The sequence below is a fragment of the Ranitomeya variabilis genome, chromosome 2 (assembly GCF_051348905.1).
Source record: "Ranitomeya variabilis isolate aRanVar5 chromosome 2, aRanVar5.hap1, whole genome shotgun sequence".
NCBI classification, from domain to species: Eukaryota; Metazoa; Chordata; class Amphibia; order Anura; family Dendrobatidae; genus Ranitomeya; species Ranitomeya variabilis.
The window spans coordinates 980,217,034-980,241,691 of NC_135233.1; positions in this window are offsets into that span (position 1 = coordinate 980,217,034).

Consider the following 24,658-nt stretch of genomic DNA (forward strand, 5'->3'; position numbering starts at 1 on the left):
TTGGTCATAGAGATAGGAAGCACAATCCCGACTTATTGGTTGTGATGCATATGACCGCTCAGAGTAAGAGCAGTTACTGCGCCCCCACCTTAGTGTCTGGTAATAAGAGACAAACTTGCATCAAAAATGGGGGCACCCAAGAAAAATAAATACATAAATGGATGCCCATACAGTACAAAAGGAAACGCACACGCCAATACTGAGAATACCTGAGGATCATTCCCATAGCTCCAACTAAGCGGTGCGACAGATCCACATGTGCATATAACTGAGGTGGTATACCTATTAAAGGTTGGTACCAGGAGGAGGCAAAGTTAATGTGACAATACATAGACACAAACAGCATTGTACTATAGTGATATACTAATCTCAATAAGATGATCCCCTCATACATGCGTGCCATTTATTTTCTTGAGAAAATGATCACATCACAAAGGTACTATAAGCCACTAATGAGGTACACCCTAACAAGGGGCACCAAATAATAGGGCAAAATCTGGCGACGGACACAAGTATACAATAAAATATGTACAGTCCATAAGCAAATGATCAAAGCCGACGTTCCAAGAGATGAAAGGCCAACAGGTCCAAAGGTCCATAATGCTTCTTCATCTTCCGCCTAAGCAGATGCTCGCAAAATCTACGGTGGGATGAGAACTAGAATATACAAGGACAGAGGTAAGTATTAATGAAGGGGAGGGGGGGGGGAGGGGAAAAAAAAAAAAAAAGGGGAGGGGAAAAGGGGAGAGGGGGAAGGGGAGAGAGGCGGATAAAAAGGAACAAAGCACAATTTCTCATGCTTGCTTATAAAAGCCCGTATATAAAAGTTCCTCATTCATGCCCGCTGGAGCTAGAGTATTAAGATTATAAATCCACTTGGACTCCTTCCTTAAGAGTTCGGGCACTACATTACCACCCCTAATATCTATTTTGACCCCCTCCAAACCCATGACCCTAAGACCCCTTGAAGACCCCCCATGGTGATGTAAAAAATGTGCGGCCACTGAGGGCAGCTTCTTACCCCTCTCAGACTCCTTCCGGGCTGTGTTGATGCTGGAGAGATGCTGTTGAGTCCGGCGTCTCAACTCCTGCGTGGTATAACCTACATACAGCTTCGGACAGCTACAAATCAAGGCATAAACAAGGTTCCTAGAACGGCAATTAAAATAACAAGGCACTTGGATCCTCTGTGAACTGCAGGGAACAGATATCCCACTGTCAGCTATTATATAGCTACAGACGTTACACCTACCACAGGGATAAGATCCATAGAGATTGCTGCCGGTCCCCGTCCTGGTAGTTGTACGCCTGAAATGACTTGACACAAGCTCATCCCTAAGATTGCGAGACCTCCTGGCCACCATCCTAGGGGTGTCGGAAAGCCACAGTGAGAGTTTGGGTTCCGTCAGCAAGATGTCCCAGTTTTTCTTTAAGATGGTATACACATCGTTCCACTGGTTGTGGTAGGTGGTGACAAGATTAATAGTCTGTGCTGGGGTCCTGCTCCTGGGCCTGAGTATTTCTCCTCTTGGTACCCGCTGGGAATGCTGGTATGCCTGGGATATGACCTTACGAGGGTACCCCCTGGCCCGGAACCTCTCTGTTAGCTTCTGCGACTCCTCTTGGAAGTCTGACCAGATGGTACAATTTCTCCTAACTCTGAGGAATTGGCCCCTCGGTATACTATTCCGCAAATGGGCCGGGTGGGCGCTTGTATAGTGGAGCAGACTATTTGTGGCTGTTTTCTTACGATGCAGGCTCGTCACTAGTCCAATGTCCCTAATGGAAATTTTCAAATCCAAAAAGTCCACTAAGGTAGCGGAGATATTCGAGGTCAGTTTGATTCCCCACGGATTGTCATTGAGCTGCACGATGAAAGAATTACAGTCCTCAAGAGTACCAGTCCACAAGAACAGGACATCGTCTATGAATCTATACCATTTAAGTACAGATTCTTGAAAGGGCTGAAGTTGGTAAACATGTTCCTCCTCCCACCACCCCATATACAAATTTGCATACGCAGGCGCACATTTCGCGCCCATTGCGGTGCCCGCTGCTTGCCTATAATAGGTACGGTCAAAGACAAAGTAATTTTTCTCGAGCACCAATTTCAAAAGGTCTAAGAGGAAGGAGTCATGCTCCCTGTCCCTGCTGGTCTCACGATCAAGAAAAAATGATACTGCCCCAATCCCCAGGTGATGTTCAATACTCGTGTAAAGGGATTCAACGTCCAGCGTTACAATGTAAGTGTTCACTGGTATTTCAAGACTGCTGATTAACTCGATTAGATGCATGGAGTCTCTGATGTAGGAGCCTAGGGAGTAAACAATAGGTTGTAAAAAGAAATCCAGGTAGGTGCAGGGTCTTTCAAAGAGTCCCCCTATCCCAGATATAATAGGCCTACCTGGAGGATTTTCCAGGCGCTTATGCACCTTGGGGAGCATGTAGAAAGTTGGTACTCTGGGCATATCAGTTGTCAAAAAACTCTTCTCCTTCTTATTGATGATCCCCATATCAAAAGCTGTGCAGATCAGGCGATCCAATTGTCCCTTGAAGACATCTGTTGGGTCTGATGGGAGGACCTGGTAATGAAAGTGATTAGAGAGTTGGCGCTTCGCTTCGCATACATAGAGTTCCTTCGGCCAAATCACTACGTTCCCCCCTTTGTCGGCTTCTTTAATGACAAAGGAGTCCTGTTTCTTAAGATGTTGAAGACAGCGTCTTTCTTCCCTAGAAAGATTGCTTAAGCCCCCACTCCTCAATCTAAGATTGCATATATCCTTGCTCACGGTGTCAAAAAAAATTTGGACCACCGGAAAAAGGGAAAAAGACGGCGTAGCTTGTGAGGGTATGCGCCCTGTAAATCTCTTAAACTCACCAGGTCCCCTTTCATTCTCCTCCAGAAGCTCCAAGAGGTCACGGAAGGTCTGCCTATCCTTGTCCGGCAGCGTGTTTATTACCGATGGCTTATGATAAAGGAGTTTAAAGGTCAACTGCCTACAAAAAAGATATAGGTCTTTGGTAAGTTCGAATTTATTTAAAGGGTTAGTAGGCGAAAAAGATAGCCCCTTAGAGAGTACAGATACCTCCCCGGGTGATAAGGGATAGGAGGACAGATTGACAATCTGCAACCTACCTGACTCCGTAGCCTCATTTTGCTCCATCCCAGGCTCTAATATCTCCGATTGGTCCTCCTGGGGTACCTCCTGTGGTTCGGAGACCAAGCTTGGTTGCTCCGTATCTTGGACCTCCCACTTGCGTGGCTTGCGCCTACCCCTCCTGTGGCGCCTTCTTGGTCGCTTATGTCGGATGATAAAAAACCATCACTTGAGACAGGATCCACATGTTCAGATTGTGTCCGTTCCTCAGGGATGGACGTGGGCATCCTCCTGGCATTGCCACGGTGTGTCCATCTATATGCCCTCTGATTATCAAAATCAGTTTTATCACGTTGGAATTTTTGCTTCTTCCCTTTTATAACATCTCTCTCGAACGAGTCAATAGTATTTTTTAAGCGCTCTTTAAAGGGAGCAACCTGCCCCTGCTTATCAAAAGCGTCCAAACTACGCTCCTTAAGCTTAATTTCCTCCTTCAATCTAACAATAGAGGCCTGGTCATGCTCTAACAACATCTCAATTAGTATGGAAGAGCATTTAAACAGGCCTGCCTCCCAAGCACTTCGGGAAGCCACATCCAACTCCCAGGCTGGGAAAATCTGAACCCGCAGGCCACGCGGTACAAGTCTGAGCTTCTGATATTCCTCAAGACTTCTCATGTTCCACCAGGCCTTGGTCAAGGACTTATGTAAACGAATGAGGTCCCCACACAGCTGTGAGAAACCCTCATCCCCTGCTGCAGCCGTTGTGGACACACCATCCGTGCCGTCAAAAACAGATGCCTGAACACGCCAAGCAGCCTCACGGGCCTCTAAATCCATTACAATCAAAGAGATTTACTCCAATCTATATAAATGCGTGCCACCGCTAGGAAAACTAGTCAAAAAAGACTACACTGGAAAACTAAGCTAGTACACAAAGGAAATAGCGGGCACCACAGCTATAAATAAATGAGGGATCAACCATATGCATATAGAGCAGTACATTCAAAGAAAACCAAGAAAAAAGGATATGCATAAAACTGGGATCAACCATCCAAATAAACAACTTTATTAATACAGGGCATATCAAAACAAGACATACATTTAAAAACATTTAAAAAACCCAAAAAAACAGCATATGGCCAGTAAGCCACCTGCTACCTCCCAGACAGATGGAAATAAATGCCAAAGAGCACCACACAAAATATAATAATAAATACAAAACAATGCACATATATACAATTTCAGATATCCAAGCTCATCCACTGCCAGCTATCCTCTATGAGCCTAAATTACAGCTTATGTGCAACCTTATCAGTGCTTACAAAATGTGCATAGCACTGCCCAGGAGCCTGGAACTAGGATAACCCCATTCTAAATAAAGGAATACCACACCAAGGCGGCCGTGCACTTACACAGAAGCATGTAGCCCAGAGCACAAAGATAAGGACAAGTCCAGGAAACCTGGGGCTCAAAAGAAGTGCCGGGTAGGGATGAGAAAATGCACTGCAAGGTGCTCGTGCTGGGAGGGACTGAAGCCCCACGCGTATCGACGCTACAAGAGCGTCTTCCTCAGGGGAAATGTGCAGTAAGTAAGCGAGGCTTGTTTTAATATGACCAGATAATGAACTATAACAAAAATCACCTGTGGGCATGCAGCAGCGTGCAGGTATCCGGGGGCAAATGCAGGCCAGCATACACTTCCGGTTCGCCGAGTGAACAGAACTGCAGCTGCGCAGTGACCTAAGGTTGCAAAGTAGCACACACAGCCACAGTCCATGTGTAACTGATTGCAAAGCTACAAATTCTCAGAATGCAGATAGTTGTTTGATTCAGCCTGAAAAGGGTTTGGATAATGATGTCAAAAGAGTTTAACAGCTTACTTAAAAACCTGGTGTGGACTACATCAAAATGACGTGGCTATAGTAGAAGGGAGCAGGGCCTGTTGCCGATGCCGGAACAGGTTTGTAACATTACTATTCTGTAGAAAATACATTATTTTACATAACATATTTTTTTAGTACAAGATGGTTGTGTTTCTTTCTCTGATGTTTCCAACTCCTTTCTATTAACATTTAATGAGCATAATGTTCTTCTATATATAATCTTTATATATAATTTGGAAAGTTTAAGAGCAGGGGGTGCACAAAATTAACACACAAGCACACAGGCATGTGAAAGAATGAGCACAAGGTAGAAAGAGGTACTAATTATAAAATTGTACAAAAGTCCCTTTATTTGATGCTAACATTCAGAGGAATATAACTGTATTGCTCTAAAATTAAAACTTCAGCCATCTGTTCTGATTCATAATCAAAATGTCAACTACACAGCCTACATCTTTAGCAGGACCTTCACTGATATCTGCACAGCCTGAAATTTCTCATGGAATTATTCACCGCCCAGCCCATACCTGCATATTACTCATTATTGTTCCTCCACCAGAGCAGATGGCCTCTATCAACCTCAACCACTAAGAATTAAACACAGAATCTGAATACTATAATTCAACCAATCAGTGGGTTTTGAATTTTGTTTTATTAGCCCATTAATTATAGAAACACATGCACCTTTTTGGTTTTAAACTCCCTTTGTGATTCTAGTGAGCAGATGAATAGGTCCTATGGCCTGTTTCATTACAAGCCAGTGCTCATTTTCGGCATACAGTAAAATTCATGGGGATAATAAAGTTCCACTGTCTTTGGACCAGTCTACTCCCTTTATGCAGCCATGAAATGTAAGACTTCTGTAGTTACTGGGATTTACATTCCCCATGGGGTCTACCAACTTTGTAGCTTTTTTAACTCCTTCCCAATCAAAAAGTTAAGGAAAAAAAACAATGATGAGCCAGTTTGACAATCCGATTTCATAAGAAAATATATAGTGCTCATACCTGATTCATTATATTTATGAAGGATAATAAAATGTATATGTTTATATATTTATATTTATTTTGAGAAAAGCTACAATATGTGATTGATTAATCTGCTATCATATTTGGATCCATGTCACTCATATACTGACATGGTTTCATTGTATTTTAATGGGGAAGACACCTTGAACTGTGATTCATGTATATGTGCTCTTCACAGCATAGAAACAAACTTTGTTGAAGAAGATCAATATTTAAAGAGATGTAAGTGCTTACACTGGAATGGAATGAATGGAGTGCATAAGCTGGAATGGAATGAGAGGATAGATGTGCTAATTGTAAATTGGGGAAACCAACTGCTGCTGAAAGGCCTTGAGAGTTGTAATGCAGCCGGTTGAGTAATTTAAGGTTGGCTGATAATGCTTGGTGAGTCACCAATGGTGACTAAACAGCTAGAATCGTTGACAGCCATGCCTTACTGACTTGTCAAAGGAAAATGTCAGTTTATGGGCAGCATGCTATTACAGTCCTTTATCCTTATTATTATTATTGTGGTTTGTCCTGATGAAGAAGTACATGTACTTCGATACGCCCTGACAAGTAGAAACTGCATTCAAAACTTTTTTATCTCCATTGGCAATGCAGAATTATATACATTTACTTCCAGTCTTGCAAGTTAGTCCCTTTTCTCTGACCTAAGCAGGTGGTGGAACTTTATTATCATTACCATTGTTGGTTCCTCAACATCATTCTCCAGTTGTGGACTCCTGAATGGGTATGGGCATCCAATTAGTTTGTCAAATCGGGAATCTCACAAGTTTGTTTAACCTAATAACACAAGCCACAGATGTCTCTCAGTTTTCTTCAGAACATTAACCCCTTCACATCGAACCCTGTTTTCACCTTCCTGACCAGGCCAATTTTTTACAATTCTGACCACTGTCAATTTATGAGGTCATAACTCTGGAATAGGGTTGAGCGACTTTTATTTTTATAGGATCGGGTTTCACGAAACCCGACTTTCTCAAAAGTCGGGTCGAGTGAAATCGGCCGATCCTATAAAAAAGTCAGGGTCGGGGTCGGCCGAAACACGAAACCCAATGCAGTGCAATGGGATACTATGGTTCCCAGGGTCTGAAGGAGAGGAAAAGAAGCAGGGCGCGTCCAAGGGTGAGTATATACCTAATAGGAATATACTCACCCTCGGCTTCTTTCCTGCAGCCTTCCTTCCTAAGAATGAGCGCGTGAAGGGCCTTAGATGATGTCACGGCTTGTGATTGGTCGCGGCCGCCCATGTGACCGCTCAGGCGACCAATCACAAGCCGCGACGTCACCGCAGGTCATTCACGCGCTCATTCTTAGGAAGGAAGGCTGCCAGTTAGTACCAGGGCGCGTCCGAGGGTGAGTATATCAATATTTTTTATTTTGATTCTATATTTTACACTTAAATATGGATTCCGATACCGATTTCTGATATCGCAAACATATCGGAACTCGGTATCGGAATTCCGATACCAGATTCAGAAGATCGCCGACCTCATGGCCGACCCCACACAGGGGTCGGGTCGGGTTTCATGAAACCCGACTTTGCCAAAAGTCGGCGACTTCTGAAAATGGCCGACCCATTTCACTCAACCCTACTCTGGAACGCTTCAACAGATCCCAGTAAGTCTGAGACTGTTTTCTCGTGACATATAGTACTTTATGATAGTGGTAAAATTTCTTTGATATGACTTGAGTTCATTTGTGAAAAAAATGGAAATTTGGCAAAAATGTTGAAAATTTAGCAATTTTCCAAATTTTTATTTCTATGCCCTTAAATTAGAGAGTCATATCGCACAAAATAGTTAGTATATAACATTTCCCACATGTCTACTTTACATCAGCACAATTTTGGAAGCTTAATTTTTTTTGTTAGGAAGTTATAAGGGTTAAAAGGTGTCTAGCGATTTCTCATTTTTACAACAAAATTTGCAAAACCATTTTTTTAGGGACCATCTCACATTTGATGTGACTTTCAGGGGCCTATATGACAGAAGATACCCCAAAATGACCATTCTAAAAATTGCACCACTCAAAGTACTCAAAATCACACTCAAGATGTTTGCTAAACTAAATAACAAAGCCACTAAAGACTCAAGGTCTCCAAAAATTCAATTTAAAACAGCAGAAAAAAAGGCAGCAACACTTACCTGCCCAGGTCTTGGAACAAATGCACTGCAGGGTACTGCATAGTGTTTGGACCAGACACTATGCAGTACCCTTGTGTGAACAATGCCCTATGTGGGCCCTCATTGAGCAATTGAATACAGGGCAGTCACCCCCTCCAGGAATGGGTAGGTGATGAGTGGCTGTTGATCTGGTATTTTGCACCTGTGTTGCTAACAACTTGCTTTATGGGCTTGCTGCACCCTGTATTGCATTTGTTCCAAGACCTGGGAAGGTAAGTGTTGCTGCCTTTTTTTCTGCTGCTTTAAGATGTTTATTACCCCTTCAAGTGTTTCATAGGAATTTTTGGAATGTGGAAGGAAAAAATAATCATTTAGTTTTCTTTCACAAAAATTTTCCTTGAGACCTAATTTTTTTTACTCTCTCAAGGGTAACAGGAGAAAATGGACCATAAACTTTGTTGTGCAATTTCTCCTGAGCATACCGATATCCCAAATGTGAGGGAAATCTACTGCTTGGGCACATGGCAGAGCTCAGAAGGGAAGGAGTGCCATTTCATTTTTTGAATGTAAAATTTGATGGCATAATTAGCAGACACCATGTCATGTTTGGAGAGCCGCTGATGTGCCTTAACAGTGGAAACTAGACCCCTGAGGGAACTTATCTAGATGTGTATTGAGCACCTTGAACCCACATGTGCTTCATAGAAGTTTATAACGTTAAGCCGTAAAAATAAAAAATAAAAAAATAAATTTCCCAGATAAATCTTTTTTAGCTCCAAATTTTGTATTTTCATAAGGGTAACAAGAGAAATTGCTCCATAGAATATGTTGTGCAATTTCTCCTGAGTACGCTGAAACCCCATATGTGGGGAATACTATTGTTTGGGTGCATGGCAGGGCCTAGAAGGGAAGGACCGCCATTTGATTTTTTGAATGCAAAATTTGATGGAATAATTAGCGGACACCACGTCGAGTTTGAAGAGCCCCTGATGTAGCTAAACAGTGGAAACCCCCACAAGTGACACTATTTTGGAAACTAGACCCATTTGGGACCTTATCTAGATTCATACTGAGCACCTTGAACCCCCAGGTGCTTCACAGAAGTTTATAACGTTAAGCTGTGAAAATAAAAAATAAAAAATTCCCACATAAATATTTTTTAGCTACAAATATTGTATTTTCACAAGGGCAAAAGGAGAAAATGGATCCCAAAGATTGTTGTGCAATTTCTTGCGAGTTCACCGATACCCCATTTGTGGTCGAAAACTACTTTTGAGACACAGTGCAAAGCTCAGAAGGGAAGCAGCTCCATATTACAGTGCAGATTTTGCTGCACCTGTATGAGGGCGCCATGTTACATTGGCAGAGCCCCTGTGGTGCTAGAACAGCAGAACCCCTCATAAGTGACACCATTTTACCAATTAAACCTCTCAATGAATTCATCTAGGGGTACAGTGATTGTATTGACACCTCAGGTCACAGACTTTTGTACCATTGGGCATTGAAGAAAAAATAATATACATTTTTACCACCAAGATTGTGTGTTAGCCCCAAATTTTATATTTTCACACTAGGAAATGGGTAAAAATGACACCAGAATTTGTCCCATAATTTCTGCTGAATGTAGAAATACCCCATATGTTGCTGTACAGTACTACTTTGCCATACGGAGTGATTTGGGAGGGACAGACCACTATACAGGGTCCATAAGTGCTAGAAAAGCAGAATCCCCTCAAGTGACCACATTGTGGAAATTATAATACTTTGGGAGTTTATCTATAGATGTAGTAATGATTTTGACTCCATGGGTATTTTCTGGAAATAAGCAGCAGTGGATGTTGCTGAGTGAAAATTGCAAACTGCCGTTGTAGTGATCAGTACACTGTAGTGACCAGTAAGTTGCAGTCATCAGTACATTATGCTCATGCTTCTGGAGACACGCACCTGTAAATTAGGTGGGCTTTCATCACTACAGAAATGGCAAACATGTGGGCGCTAAATGTTGTTTAGGCACTGGGGCTCAGAAGGGAGGGACGGGAATTTGGATTTGTGAGTGGAGAATTTGCTTAATTTCTTTTGGTGAGCGGGAAGCCATTTAGCTTTTCCAGAGCCTTTGTACAACCAGTAACATGGAACCCCCTATATTTCCGTTAACAGATCACTGATCTTAGTGGGGACTTGCTTTTTTGTGGATTGAGTTGAAGCTTTTATTGGGAACATTTTACATAACGTTTGGGATCACATTTATCTGGCACTTTACACTGACCATTTACTTTGGGGTTTCCATCTAAATCTCTGAGTGACGTGATTCAGATGAAACCCCCGAGAGATCCATTCACTATAATGAGGCAACAGAGTTACTCTGGACTATGTCTGGCCTCTGTTCAGTGGTGTCCTTTTTAAAAATGCACAAATCCTAAAAAGTGCAATCCTAAAAAGACGGACACCATCAGATCACAAGTTCTATGGTGTCCACAGTGCCTCCATCTACCTCATGATAGAGAATTTTCCACTGGGGGTTCTGTCTGAATCATGTATTTAAGAGATTTACATGGAAACCCCGTTGTAAGTGCTTAACATAGAGCACAGGATAAATCTGCAATCTTTTGGAGACAGAATGAAAAAATCAAGAGCATGTAAAGAATTGGTTTTATTTATTTTCTACTCCGATAGTTGCGCGGTATAAGTGATTGGGTGACTTTGTTCTTAGGGTCGATGAGATTACAGCAATTTATATTGGGTTTTTATGCTTGTTTGCTGTCACTAAAAGACACTTTTTATTGCGAAAACTAGTTTTTGCATCACCATATTTTGAGAGCTATAATTTTTTCATGTTTCGTCCAACAGAGTCATTTGAGGGCTTGTTTTTTGCCAGATGAGCTGACGTTTTTATTGGTACCATTTTTGGGCACATTACATTTTTTGATCACTTTCTATTCTGATTTTTGGGAGACAGAATGATCAAAAAACAGCAATTCAGGAATTGCTTTTTTATTTTTTTTTATTTTTTATTCCTTTCTGTGTGTGGTAAAATTGGTAAGACCACTTTATTCTTCGGGTCAGTACGATTACAGAGATGCCTCATTTATATCTTTTTTATGTTTTTACGCTTTTATACAATAAAAACTATTTTATAGAAAAAATAGTTTTTTTTTACATTGCTTTATTCTGAGAACTATAACTTTTTTATTTTTCTGGTGATGAAGCTGTATCAAAGCTTGTTTCCTGCGGGGTAAGATGACGTTTTCAGTGGTACCATTTTTATTTTCATCCGTCTTTTTGAATGCGTTTTATTGCACTTTTTGTTCGGCGGTATGATGATAAAGCGTTGTTTTTTGCCTCGTTTTTTTTTTTTTATGGTGTTCACTGAGGTTAACTATTAGGACAGTTTTATAGAGTGGGCCATCATGGAGGTGGCGATAACAAATCTGTGTACTCATGTTTTTAGAATTTACATAAATAAATGTATTTATTGAAAAAATATTTATTTATTTTTTTCTCTATTTAGGGATATATTTTTACACTTTGTAATATTTTTTTTTTACTTTTTTCATTGTCCTAGTATTACTGTATTACATCAGATTGCTAATCTGACACTCTGCACTGCAGAGTATCAGATCAGGATCTGACAGGCAGGGAAGAAAGCATGCCAGCATCTGAGAAGGCGCTCACGAGCCACCTTCCTTGCAGGACTCGGAAGGACCCCGTGGCCATCTTGGGGCTGGTGGTCTGAAAGGAGACCATCAGGACAATGTGCTCGCATTGCGTTGTCCTGATGGAAGTGTGCAGGGAGGTGCTCCCGATGCCGCTGTCACTACTAACAGCGGCATCAGAGGGGTTAAATGACCACGGTCAGTGCTAGCACTGATTGTGGACGTGGCTGCAGGGTGTCAGCTGTCACATATGGTGCTCAGCGTGAGGCCATGCAATCGGTGCCCTGCACTAGTACTGCTGCTTGCGGGAGCACAGCTCCCAGAGAGCAGTAAGAGCATTGCACATGCCGGGAAGGGGTTTAAGCACTCGTCAAGCAGTTTTTTTTTCTGCAGTGCTAGAGTGGTACTACTAAGGCCGGCGTCACACTAGCGAGTTTTACGGACGTAAGAGCGCAGAAAATACGTCCGTAAAACTCGCCAAACAAACGGCACAATTATTGTCAATGGGGCTGCTCCTATCAGCCGTATATTACGGTTCAGTATTATACGGCTTTCTACGGCCGTAGTAAATCGCAGCATGCTGCGTTTTTCAGCGTATTGCGCAAATAATACGCCAATGAAAGTCTATGGGGGTGAGAAAAATACGGATTCCACACGGACCAGCAGTGTGACTTGCGAGAAATACGCAGCGGTGTTAGTGACAAGCCGGTAATTCAATTGCCAGCTTTTAATTTCTCCTTCCCCAACCCGACAGGATATGAGACATGGTTTACATACAGTAAACCATCTCATATCCCCTTTTTTTTTGCATATTCCACACTACTAATGCTAGTAGTGTGTATGTGCAAAATTTGGGCGCTGTAGCTAAAATAAAGGGTTAAATGGCGGAAAAAATTGGCGTGGGCTCCAGCGCAATTTTCTCCGCCAGAGTGGTAAAGCCAGTGACTGACGGCAGATATTAATAGCCTAGAGAGGGTCCATGGTTATTGGCCCCCCCGTGGCTAAAAACATCTGCCCCCAGCCACCCCAGAAAAGGCACATCTGGAAGATGCACCTATTCTGGCACTTGGCCACTCTCTTCCCACTCCCTGTAGCGGTGGGATATGGGGTAATGAAGGGTTAATGCCACCTTGCTATTGTAAGGTGACATTAAGCCAGATTAATAATGGAGAGGCGTCAATTCTGACACCTATCCATTATTAATCCAATTGTCTGAAAGGGTTAAAAAACACACACACACGTTATTAAAAAGTATTTTAATGAAATAAACACACAGGTTGTTTTAGTATTTTATTGCTCTCTCAATCCATCCGGAACACCCTCGCTTGGCAAAATAATAAACCAACAATATACATACCTTCTGATGTACTGTCAGGTCCCACAAAGTAAATCCATTTGAAGGGGTTAAATCATTTTACAGCCAGGAGCTGCGCTAAAGCACTCGCTCGTGGTTGTAAAAACCCCGGGTACTGAAAGGAAATCAGGGTGATCTGTACTTACATTGAGTTGCGGTGATGCGCCCCCTGCTGGATGTCCTCATGAACTGCAGCCTGGGAACTTTTTCCCACGCTCCAGGTCATATGAGGACATCCACCAGGGGGCGCATCACCGCGACTGAAGGTAACTATAGGTCATTGACCTACATTTCCTTCATTCGCCGGGGCTTACAGGCACGAGCACAGCTGCATTAGCAGGGCTCCTGCCTGTAAAATATTTTAACCCCTTCAGATGGATTTACCTCGTGGGACCTGACAGTTCATCAGAGGGTATGTATTTTGTGGGTTTATTATTTTGCCAAGCGAGGGTCTTCAAATGGATTGAGAGAGCAATAAAATATTAAAACAACCGGTGTGTTTATTTCATTAAAATACTTTTTAATCGTGTGTGTGTGTGTTTTTTAACCCCTTCAAACAATTGGATTAATAATGGATAGGTGTCATAATTGACGCCTCTCCATTATTAATCTGGCTTAATGTTACCTTACAATAGCAAGGTGGCATTAACCCTTCATTACCCCATATCCCACCGCTACACGGGAGTGGGAAGAGAGTGGCCAAGTGCCAGAATAGGCGCATCTTTCAGATGTGCCTTTTCTGGGGTGGCTGAGGGCAGATGTTTTTAGCCACGGGGGGGCCAATAACCATGGACCCTCTCCTGGCTATTAATATCTGCCCTCAGTCACTGGCTTTACCACTCTGGCGGAGAAAATTGCGCGGGAGCCCACGCCAATTTTTTCCGCCATTTAATCCTTTATTTTAGCAGCTACAGCGCCCAAATTTTGCACATACACACTACTAACATTAGTAGTGTGGAATATGGAAAAAAAAGGGATATGAGATGGTTTACTGTATGTAAACCATGTCTCATATCCTGTCGGGTTTTTGTGAAGGAGAAATGAAAAGCCGGCAATTGAATTACCGGCTTTTCACAGATATCGCGCTGAATTAAATATAAATACAGAATATATATAAATGTGTCTCAATGACATATATATATATCTATATATATATATATATATATATATATATATATATATATACTGTATATATGTTTTACCGAACATTTGAGCACATAAATCCATTAGATGTCGGTTTTGCAAGCCTGCGAGAAAATATCGCAGTATGGATGCCATACGGATTACATACGGAGGATGCCATGCGCAAAATACGCTGACACACCCTGCCTACGGAGGACATACAGATCACTATTTTGGGAACATTTCTCCGTATTACGGCCGTATTACGGCCGTAAAAAACGGACCGTATTGTCTTACGCTGAGTGTGACTCCAGCCTTATGCTTACAATCCACCATCTTCTGCTTTTATAAGTGCCACTAAGGTTGGTTTCAGCAGTTTGTGACCTGCTGTATTGTTTCAAGGTTTGCTGGAGAGAGCCGGAGATCACTTTTCAATGCAGGTCTATTAAAGCCTCGGTCTGGCTCTCATATACTTGCATTGAGAGCTTGTAACTGTTACCTCTGACATCTGGTCAGTCAGAATTTGAGGTCACAACATGGCAGTGTGGGATCAGATCAGTGCCAGGAATAGCTAAAGACAACGGGTGGTAAATATAAAATTAGGCATGGCGCTGCAACAAAAATGCTGGAGTGGTGCTTTAAATTCCACAAGTTCTTTTGTCTGCAGATTTAGCATCCCTTGACACTGTGTCACCACAAAATTAGCCTTCCATGAATGAAAACCTCTTTTTTATGCTAGTGTAGCAACTCATTCAGGATAAAAGGTAAAGCTAAAACCTGCAAGTGACCCTGCCGGTTACTGTACAGATTCGAGATCTTGACCCCACAGTCCCTATAAAGGTGAGGGCAGCACAGGTGCAAACTACTGATAGAGACAGCCACTCACACACCTACCAAATTATGGAGGGATTGGCTGTCTTGTAGAAAAAATGTGCACAAATAAGGCTTAAGTAGAATGCCAGTCACACAGGTACGTGTGATGCAATGTGTCTGGCTTACAGCCTATTGATGATGCCCATCGTATTATCAGGTGGGCTGCCCAGCACTGTATACATGCACCCTTCAGGGACAGATGTCCCAGTACACCCAGCCAACAAAAAGGGGCCTAGTTGCATCCTGCAAAAAATGATAAAAAGTGCAATAAAAGATGAAAAAATTAATTCATATGATAAATACATTACATGAGGTATTGGTTGATATTTTGGCCAAAATAGTTAACCTCACTGTAACGGGGTCTACCAAGCTGGGGTACCTCTTTCAGTACCACCCCGTGTTTCAGGAGGTCCACTCTGCTTTGGCTAGAGTCTGAATGAAGGACGCTGGCTGGAATTCCTTGGTTACATGAGAGCATATAAAAGCTGACTGCTTCTCCACGTATTTCAAGTCTTACAACACTTTATTCACAGGACACAGAATATATCACACAGATACAGAGGGCAGGCCAATAGAAAAGCAGCAGGCCAGACATATATTACAATAGCCGCAGGTGACCGGAGCCTGCCGATATTTACTGTGGGAATTACAATGGTGGGGGGAGGACAGAAGGGGGGTATCTTGTCCCCTCTGCCCAGGGGCGCAGCCTGTGGGCTGATGCATCTCACATGGAACCTATTCTACATACATATAACTGCACAATATAATCTGGGTGCTGATTGGTTCTGTAACACGTAACACTCGCAACACAACATCAAGGGTCCTCATATTTACAAGTCCTAACACTAATTTCAAAAACAGCTGACATAGAAAAATTAAGAAAAACATGCCTGTGTAACTGGACTTCTTCTTAAGCCTCATTTGTGTGCATTTATTCTACTAGAAAGCCCACCCCTCCATAATTTGGTAGGTGTGTGGGTGGCTGTTTCTATCGGTAGTTTGCACCTGTGCTGCCCCTGTCCTTATTGGGACTGTGGGGTCAAGCATGAATGCTCAGTCTTGGAGGAGAAAGAAGCAGATGTGTCTGATCAGATATATTACAAGGTTTATTATTTTCATATGCACTATTGATTTTTGAATAGTAAATAAATAACCAACAGTTACTTTTTAACCCCTTCACAACCCTAGACGTATCCATACATCCAGAGAAAAGTACTGCAGGCGCTGGGAAAGGTCAGAGAGGCCCAGTGCCTGCGCACTGCAGTACTTTGCTCTACCCTCAACAGAGCAGATAAGTACACCTGCACAGTAGAGCGATGCCAGGGAGCCATGAAGCAAACAGGAGGACGGCATCGCAATAAGATGGGAGGCGCCGGACCAGGACCTGTGACACCCATCAGACCAGACCGCCCTGCAGGTGAGTTTAATAAAATTTATTTTTCTTCTCTTGCAGGTCTGATCGGGGCTTATCTACAGCATTACAGAATGCAGTATATTAGCCATGAAAGGTGATGGCCATATCTTATATCGGCCAAACCTGGTGACAGGTTCCCTTTAAATGTAAATGAGCTATTAAGAACCATGGGCAGTCCACAGATTGCCATGAGGATCTGACCTTTGACATTATTTTATACAAAAGGAGGCATTACCAGTGTTTCCTGATCTCACTGCAGTGCTACAGTATGTGGGATTATAATTGACACATCTGCAGTTTCCTTTCAGTGCGTCAGCTTCCATCTCACAGGAAGCCAGTGTTGTAATATTGTTCCAGTAAAGTAGAACTGTGAGATCTGCAGCTGCTAACGTGTTTGTTAGAAGATAAAGTTCGGTTCTAGTGTTCTGTGTTAGTTACATGTGTTACATTGGTAATGCCTCCTTTCATTTAAAATAATTTACAGAAACAGATTCTCAAGAAGATCAGTTTCCAACCAAAAGCCCCGAACAGCTTATTTACATATAAGAAAAACATCGATTTCTCAGGAATAAGACATCAGATCACAGATATCAATTTATCATTTTATTCAGCTTTCTATGACCTACATGCCCATATAAATGACTTAGGAGGGTTGATCCTACTGACAGATTACCATTAAGCAGAAAATATTACAAGCTTTGTAGATTTCTATTTATAATTACACACTATCACAAGAACACAATATCAGCATAGCTGACATCATTTTACAGAATTGTCCTCTCACAAATAGAAACACCTCTTAGGACTTAGGAAGTTACTAACAAGTTTGACAATAGACTTTTTCCATTGCCTGAATTCATTTTTTCCCCTAAAGAAGGAAAACTACTTTGGTCCAATCAGGTGTGGAGAATTTATATTCACTTCTGTAGATTGCAGTTTTGGGTTCTTGTGGCCATTTGTGCTTCATTATTTGAACATTTCCTCTAAAACTTGTCTGATCCTGGGGGATTTATGTGTAAACTCTAGATTTATAAACCTGTTTTGTATGGCAGATTCTCACAGGTTTGACAAAGTAGTCAAGCTGCAACAAACTAAACCTTATTGTGAAATAACATGCTTCAACAACCACAAACATTCTCAAGGACTGAACATGGAATCACTACATAATTCCTTTTCTGGAAAACCCACTATGTAAAGTTTCAACTTATATGAGCCAGACCATATTGATGACTCTTTACGATTAGGAATAAAGCAGTCTTGTGAAATACTACACTGATCAGGCTGGTTATGATATCATATTTACTCACAGTCTAATAGTAAAACATAAATCTTCTACATTATGTTTAAGGTTTTTTTTTAGAAAGTCAAAGCACCAATAAAAATACTAAATGCTATACCAGAGTATTGAGGACTTGTGCTCACCATAACTAGTAAAGAAAGTTTTGAGCTCTTAATCCATAATGGTAGGCAATGATGTGAACTTGAACCTCTAAAACATTGATATGCTTCTAGTTCTAGTTTATGGACTTGTTATGCTGTATCAAACAACAGATGTGTTTCACCTAGAGTCATAGAAGAAGCATACCAATTGCAACCCCCGAGGGAAAAGTTGTGACGTTATTACAACATTGGCAATGGCATGAAAAGACCTTCACGACAATGCCAGGACATATATTGTTTGTGCTACTGTGAGTAGACTGTATGCATTCATGGCCTGCAGCATCTCCGGACTTGTCTACAATCAAGCACATCTGGGACATCAATAATTGTCAATCTTGATGATTTATATGCCTATGCACATTCACCATAGCAGAACAGTCCTCAGACAACCATTAATAACATCACTGATTTAAGCCAAGGCGTGTTCGTGCATTTATTTCAGCATGTGGCACATGATTTGCATTTAACTAACAGATCTATACAGTATTCCATATATCACATATGGCTTTTGTTTCCTGAAGAAGTGGGCTACACTTCGAAACGGGTAAGAAAAAAAATTACATTATCTCCGGTATTTGATGTTTCTTCATCACCTGGCAAAGAGGACACAGACCACAAACTTTCCATTTTTCATTTATTTCTCTGGTGAAATCACCAGTGGATCTACAGCAGCCATACAAGCTGGGATCAAGACAGCATATATTGATATCATGTTTAGTAATTGTTATTGAATAAGACCCTATTTTGCGCTATTTTTTCTCCTCAGCCATTTATATCTGATGCAAAAGTTTGGGCACACTGCATGGCTAGTACTTGATAGCACTCCCTTTTGAAAGTATCACAGCTTACAAATGCATTTTGTAACCAGACAAGAGTCTTTCAATTCTTGTTTGAGGGATCCATCCATCCATCCATTCTTCCTTGAAAAATTTTTCCAGTTCTATGAGATTCCTGGGTCATCTTACCTGCAGTGCTATTTTGAAGTCTAGCAACAGATTTTCATTGGTGTCCAGATAAGGGGACTGTGAGGGCAGTTGTGAAACCGCCAGCTTGCACCTTTTGAGGTAGTCTATTGTGCATTTTGACATGTGTTTAAGATCATTATCCATTTGCAGAAGCCATCCTCTTTTCAGCTTCAGCTTTTACACAGATGGTGCTGTTGCATCAAGAATTTGTTGAAATTTCATTGATCCATTCTTTCTTCTACCCGTGAAATTTTCCGCGTGCCATTGACTACAACACAACTCCAAAGAATGATCCACCCTCATACATATGAGTCGGTGAAATGTTCTTTTCCTAAAAATTTTATGCCCTTTTTTCTTCAAACATTTCTTTGATCATTGTGGCCAAAGAGTCCTATTTTGACCTCACCTGTCCACAGGACTTGTTTTCAAAATGCATTAAGATTTTTTAGATCTTCACACTACTGATGCTCAATTTTATGGTGAGGATGCAGGAGAGGTTTTCTTCTGATTACTCTTGAAGGCCATATTTGTGCAGGTGTCTCTGAACAGTAGAACAATGTACCACAACTCCAAAGTCTGCTAAATCGCAGCTCTCACTGAAATTTTGCTTGGTCTTCCAGACCTTATGTTGACCTCCATTGTTCCTGTTAACTGCCCTTTTAATAATTATATTTTGAATTTAGGAAAGAGCAACTTGAAAAAGCTTTTCTATCTTCTTATAGCTTTCTCCTGCTTTATGGGCCTCCACCATTTTCATTTTCAGAGTACTAGGTGAAATGATAAACAGCGTCTGTGTAACTGGAGGTGAAGCCTAAGAGCGCTTTAGCAGAGAATAAAGGCCAGCAAGAAAGCAGTGAGAGCACCGTAAGGTGCCATACTGAAGCCTAGCAGGATGTGCCAGGTCAGAGGGAAGGATGGGGTGCAGCCAACCACCACGCGACTGAACGGGAGCCGACTGGAAGTGGTAATAGGGTCATTGTCAGGAGCAAGCAGAGGGTTGGAAGCCAGACGGGGTTTGTGGGAGCTGAAGGGTGAGACAAGAGAGAATAAAAAAATGAGCCGGGGGTCAGAGGCCAGGAGGGAGAGCGATATCCGAAGGGCAGGACAGGAGATTAGTCAGAAGAGGAGCTGAATTTCAGAAACCAGAGAAGTCAGGATGGTACAGAAACAGGAGACAGAAATGAGTCAAGGAACAAAATGGGTCATACACAGATAAGCACGCGCATACAGAGAAACAACGATAGCTAACTGAGTATCCTGGGTCAGCTACACGATCAGCTACACTAGCCGAGAGTAATGGAAGTATCACCGACAGACTCAGGAACAACCAGCATTAAATAGTCATCCCAGAACCTAAGAGAGGCAAACTAGCATTAACCCTGACCTGACACAAGGCAGCTGCTTAGAAGAACCCAAGGCTGCTGTTTTTTGCACAAGGTTACAGTTGCCAGGGTTTCTTAAAGCTGGAAATCTTCAACTTGCTTAACTTTTCATAGTAACAGTAATTTTGACCAAGAGGGCCCAAACTTTTACATGCCACTGTTTACAGATGTATATATTTTGTAAGGTGGCTGTTGGACACAGTGGATAGGAGATATGTATCCCAGAGGTGGTTGTCCTCTGTGATATAAACGTGGATTAATGCTCTAGTGCACATAGTACTAAGAAGGGTTACTCGGCCATGACAGGGCCTGGTTTATTGTGAGCAGCTGAAAAGTTAGGGTGGGACTGCTGCTTATCATATTTCTAGCCCTGGGTGTGGTTAACATGGTAAAATGGGACCTGTTTGTCTCACACATCATCTGTCTGTGGAGGTCTTCAGACCTCCAGGATTGTGTGCCTTTGCTAAAGAACTAAAAAGTTGGACTCTAACCCAAGCGAGCAAACCTGCACTAAGTTTTCCTGTGATATGGTTTATAAGGAGTGAAATAAGCCAGATGGACTTTTAAATAGAAATAGTTCCTGTGATACCACATCCCACTCCCAAGTGAGTACTATTGTTACATTTGGTGTTAGAAGTGCAGGCAGTGTTCCTGAGGAACATGTGTGACTGCTACAGAAGTGCTGCATGTCTTGGGTGAAGGCATCTTTAAGCTGCTTATGCCACAGCTCCAGAAAAGGTTCCAGCAACAGATTCAGCAACAGCAGCAGCAGTACCGACATCAGCAGTAGTTTGAATTACTTGCAGTGGTGGCTCATAGCACAACGGCAGTTCGGATTCCAAGGTCAGCTGATGAATTCTCTGTCAGGAAGCTGGTGAGGTGAGCCTTGCAGAAAGTTCCCCAGGTGTCAACATAGAGGCTTTTTTAACCATTTTTGAAAGGTTCGCCTATAGGTAGAAATGTCCGCCAGAGCAGTGGCAGAAGTCCTGGCATCATACTTAATGTGGGAGCCACAAAAGTCTTACTATAATTTAGCCTTACATGATGCTAAAGAATATGCAAAATTGAAAACAGAAATTTTGGTGCACTTGGGGATGACCTCGACTATCAGGGCACAATGAGTCCACGCTGGACATATCACCGGGACAAACCCCTTGCTCCCAAATGTTTGATGTACTGCACCTTATCCAAAAATGGCTGCAGCTGAAGTCCTCTACCCCAGCGCAGATGGTAGAAAGAGTTGTAATAAACCGGTTCTTGAACTCCCTTCCGAAGCCAATGTAGACTTGGGTTGCCCAGGGAGATCCCCAGAATACCGATGATCTTCCTTGGAGAGGCAAACCACTATATACTGGGGTCAAAGCAAGGGGCAGATGCTCCAAAGTGGGAGGGGATTCAAGGCCCAAAGGGGCGGTGGAGATCATGCCGAAGGTCTCAGCTGGGGATGTAATTTGCTGGAGATGTCATGGCCCAGGTTATATAGCTGCACGTTGTCCCCTGACCACCAAGCAGTTTTACTGTAGCTTGGGATGCCAGTGTTAATACTATTCTTATTCAGCCTGCCGACCCAGTGAAGGGCCTTAAGCTTGTCCCTTAAAAGTGAATGGTCTGCAAATGACTGGACTACTAGACTAAGGGAGTTTGGTGACCCTCATGAGGGCCACAGTGCCTCTCCAACTGATAGCTAGGAAGGAAGTGGGCGTCAGCTGCATTCAAGGGGATGCTAAAGACTAGGGTTGAGCGACTTTCATTTTTTTCAGATCGAGTAGGGTTTTGGGAAACCCGATTTTGTCCAGAGTCGAGTCGAGTGCATTCGGCCGATTATCGCTAAAAGTCGGGGATCGACCGAAACACGAAACCCAATGCAAGTCAATGGGGAAGCATAGTCGGCAGTGAGTGGAGGCCAGGAAAACACCTACAGTGCCCATTTTAATGCCAAAAACATCCATTCTTGTTTCTGAAGCTTGCCAATCGTAATTAACTTTATAATAATAGTTGGGCATAGGGAATTGGGGGTCATTTGGCAAAAGTTGTGGGGGGAGTAGGGCTGGCTCAATTTTTTCGTGGGCCCAGGAAATGCGGACTACGTCACGGCGGTGTTGCAGGGAAAGGTAAGTATTTAAACGTTGCAAGTGCTGTGATCCTGAGCAAGCAGGGGGGGGCCCACTCGTTCGCATTGGCACTGGCACAGGGCCCCTCAAAGTACGGCGGTGTGTTTGCATGGCGGGGGCGCCTCCCACCAGCAGCGACACTTTTGCGTACTCTGAGGGGCCCTGTGCCAGTGACGTCGCCAACGAGTATGCCCCCCCACCTGATGAAGGAACCTGCACTTTCATCTGCACCTTCCTCTTTGTCCCTGTGTAAGGTGGTATAACATGCGAGAAGGGGAACCTTACTTTCAGCAGGGTCAGATTCTGGCTGTGTAGAGTACAAGGGGAATGTAGTGGTGTAGGTCAATGTACCAGCAGACTCATTTAGCAGTGGCTGGGCAATGGGCAGGATGAGGAGGAAACAGATATAGGGCCAAAGAATAAAGTAGGCTAAATGCAGTTCAAAATTGGTAACAGGACTAAACAGGCGGCATTGCTTTGTTCAGTGGAGTAGCAAACCCAAGAGCAGCAGACACTGTTTCAAGGGCCTAACCACACTAGTAGGCCAAATGCAGTTTAATATCTGATAGTATAGGGCGAAAGGCAGAATGTGGAAGCTCAGCTTTGTTCAGTTGAGGACAACACCAGGGAGGGGCAGAAGCTGTTAGTAGGCCCTAACCACCATTTTGATTTTTCAAAACCACTTAATGAGAGCCGGAAGGTTGAAGCTCAGCTTTATTTAGTTGTGGGCAACACCAGGGAGGGGCAGAAGCCGTTAGTAGGCCCTATCCACCATTTTGTTTTTTCAAAACCACTTAATGAGAGCCGGAAGGTTGAAGCTCAGCTTTATTTAGTTGTGGGCAACACCAGGGAGGGGCAGAAGCCGTTAGTAGGCCCTATCCACCATTTTGTTTTTTCAAAACCACTTAATGAGAGCCGGAAGGTTGAAGCTCAGCTTTATTTAGTTGTGGGCAACACCAGGGAGGGGCAGAAGCCGTTAGTAGGCCCTATCCACCATTTTGTTTTTTCAAAACCACTTAATGAGAGCCGGAAGGTTCAAGCTCAGCTTTATTTAGTTGAGGGCAACACCAGGGAGGGGCAGAAGCCGTTAGTAGGCCCTATCCACCATTTTGTTTTTTCAAAACCACTTAATGAGAGCCGGAAGGTTGAAGCTCAGCTTTATTTAGTTGTGGGCAACACCAGGGAGGGGCAGAAGCCATTAGTAGGCCCTATCCACCATTTTGTTTTTTCAAAACCACTTAATGAGAGCCGGAAGGTTGAAGCTCAGCTTTATTTAGTTGTGGGCAACACCAGGGAGGGGCAGAAGCCGTTAGTAGGCCCTATCCACCATTTTGTTTTTTCAAAACCACTTAATGAGAGCCGGAAGGTTGAAGCTCAGCTTTATTTAGTTGTGGGCAACACCAGGGAGGGGCAGAAGCCGTTAGTAGGCCCTATCCACCATTTTGTTTTTTCAAAACCACTTAATGAGAGCCGGAAGGTTGAAGCTCAGCTTTATTTAGTTGAGGGCAACACCAGGGAGGGGCAGAAGCCGTTAGTAGGCCCTATCCACCATTTTGTTTTTTCAAAACCACTTAATGAGAGCCGGAAGGTTGAAGCTCAGCTTTATTTAGTTGAGGGCAACACCAGGGAGGGGCAGAAGCCGTTAGTAGGCCCTATCCACCATTTTGTTTTTTCAAAACCACTTAATGAGAGCCGGAAGGTTGAAGCTCAGCTTTATTTAGTTGTGGGCAACACCAGGGAGGGGCAGAAGCCGTTAGTAGGCCCTATCCACCATTTTGTTTTTTCAAAACCACTTAATGAGAGCCGGAAGGTTGAAGCTCAGCTTTATTTAGTTGTGGGCAACACCAGGGAGGGGCAGAAGCCGTTATTAGGCCCTATCCACCATTTTGTTTTTTCAAAACCACTTAATGAGAGCCGGAAGGTTGAAGCTCAGCTTTATTTAGTTGAGGGCAACACCAGGGAGGGGCAGAAGCCGTTAGTAGGCCCTATCCACCATTTTGTTTTTTCAAAACCACTTAATGAGAGCCGGAAGGTTGAAGCTCAGCTTTATTTAGTTGAGGGCAACACCACGGAGGGGCAGAAGCCGTTAGTAGGCCCTATCCACCATTTTGTTTTTTCAAAACCACTTAATGATAGCCGGAAGGTTGAAGCTCAGCTTTATTTAGTTGAGGGCAACACCAGGGAGGGGAAGAAGCCGTTAGTAG